The sequence below is a fragment of the Rhinolophus sinicus genome, chromosome 2, assembly GCF_057876585.1.
Source record: "Rhinolophus sinicus isolate RSI-liver-muscle chromosome 2, RSI-T2T, whole genome shotgun sequence".
Lineage (NCBI taxonomy): Eukaryota > Metazoa > Chordata > Mammalia > Chiroptera > Rhinolophidae > Rhinolophus > Rhinolophus sinicus.
Window position 1 is genome coordinate 49,796,564 of NC_142502.1, and position 2,243 is coordinate 49,798,806.

Consider the following 2,243-nt stretch of genomic DNA (forward strand, 5'->3'; position numbering starts at 1 on the left):
AATAACCAATAAACCCTCACTCATAATGAAACTGATAGATCAAGAATATAAAATCTGGTAAGGTTATGGAAGCATTGAAAGTAAAATTAATCATCCCTCTCGAAAAACAAGCCGTTGAATCTGGAGGGAGCAACAAACAAAAGTGGAATGAGAAACAGAATCACACACACTGAAAGAGATCCAGAAATAACTCAGCAGGTGAATGTTGAGAGTGAAGAAGTGTGAGATCCTGTTAAGGTGGCTGAGCTGCTAGGACCATATAAGTGGCCCAAATACCTAGAAATGGCGTTGCCTGAAAGCCAACACCGCTGCTGTAAAGAAGACATTGTAAAGCTACTGGAGTGCATGGAGAATAACCTTCCATCCAATGACAGCCACACATTCAAAACAACCCAGTCAACAGATGGACTGGGAAAAAGTAGCTTTTAAAGATTATTCTTGAGAAAAGTGCCAACTCAAATGGTTAGAGATTTCTTATAAATTGAGAAAAATTTGCACTTCGGAAGAATTAGTCCTGGAAGCTAAGGAACGTGTTAAAAGTTCCTACAAAAGCAAAACACACAAGAAACACCCAGACTTGCCCAAGAAGCCCCTGACATCTTACCTCCGCTTCTTCAAGGCGAAGGGACCCCAGTACTCCCCAAAACACCCTGAGCTGAACAACCGGGAGCTGACCAAGGTCCTGTCTAAGGCATACAAGCAGCTCCCGGAGCAGATGAAGCTGAAATACATTCAGGATTTCCAGAAGGAGAAACAGGAGTTTGCGGAGAAACTGGCTCAGTTCAGGAAAGACCACCCCGATCTAGTCCAGAACGCCAAGAAATCTGTTGTCTCCAAGAGGAGTCCAACCAAAGCCCAAAAGAAGTTTCAGGGAAATGTGAAAGAAGTGAAGTCTCCCCCAGAAAACTATTTTTCTGAGAAGATAGAATTCTCTGCGGAGCCCAAGAAGCCCCCAATGAACGAGTACCACAAGTTCTACCAGGACTTGGGGTGGAGACCGGAGCTGCAAGACCTGCCCCTGAGGGAGCTCACGGAGATTGGCAGACGCTGGCAGCACGTCCCGCAGAGCCAGAAGGAGCGATATAAGAAGCAGCCTGAGGAGCTGCAGAAACGGTACAAGGTGGACCTGGCTCACTGGCTCAGGAGTCTGTCTCCTGAAGAATATGCTGCGCACAGAGGGAGAATGTATACTAAGCGTCAGAACATGAGCATGAATGGAAGCCTGGATCCCAATATCAGCTGCACAGACCTTCAGGCTCCATCAGCAAGGAGGCTGCAAGAAGGGCTTGGATAGGAGCAGGGGCTGCAGGATCCTGAGACAGAATCATCGGAGACTACTGGGAGCCATTCTCTTGTCTCATGGGGATCAGAAGAAGATAAGGAAGATGGGGAAATGGAAGACGGCAGTAGCTCCTTGCACTCCTGCAGTGGAGATGAAGATGAAGAAAGTGAGTCTGAGGACAGCAGCTCTGGCTCATCTTCCTCAGGCGACACTTCTGACTCAGACTCCAACTGAGCTTTGGTCACATCCTAAAGGGTGGGACAGAGAACTTCCCAGCAAAAGTCCATGGCGTTGACGTCAAATAGAAGCGCTCTTCTTCTTGTCCCTTTTCCATTTCCTTACTTCTTTCCTTCCTCTAAACAAAATAGGACTTGTTGAAAAAAGGGGTCTTGTGCAGTACCTTCTGGCTCCCTTTTATTCCTCTACCCACCAACCCCCCCGAAACTCCATGCAATTAAGGCTCTTGGAACAAACAATGAGGTGATTGGGCTGTGGACGGGCACCAGAAGTAGTAGGGACACTCATGAGCCAATGACCCTTACTTTCTCTGTGGAACTGTCTCTCAGGACTCAGGCACTGGAATTGGGGAGGGGAAGATTTGGTTGATCAGAGGGAGGAGAGTTGCCTTTTGAAAAAACCACATCAAACCCCTGATATCTGTCTCCCTACTCTATGAAGTAAGGACTTGTCCTCCCCTGTCTTGTGAGTGGGCAGGGCATGTGGGCATCAGCAGTTCAGTGTGTATGTTTATCGCTTAGCAGTTAATGAGATTTTTCTTACTGAGTTCAAAAATTACAAATTAAAAAATTTTAAATAAAGATATGTGGATACTGATAGAAACTAAAATTTTAAAACCTCTTTTTCGTTTGAATTAGATACTCATTAGAATCAATCCCCTTTGACTCTTGGCACTAATTTTCCAGGCCATGTGTAAACTTATTCTGATTTCTGCCCCAACCCC

General features: G+C 45.9%; 1 pseudogene; it reads left to right on the top strand.

Annotated features, from left to right (window-relative positions):
• The first annotated feature begins 282 nt into the window (after positions 1-282).
• LOC109449065 (upstream-binding factor 1-like protein 1) lies at positions 283-1,516 on the top strand (annotated as a pseudogene).
• Positions 1,517-2,243: the final 727 nt, after the last annotated feature.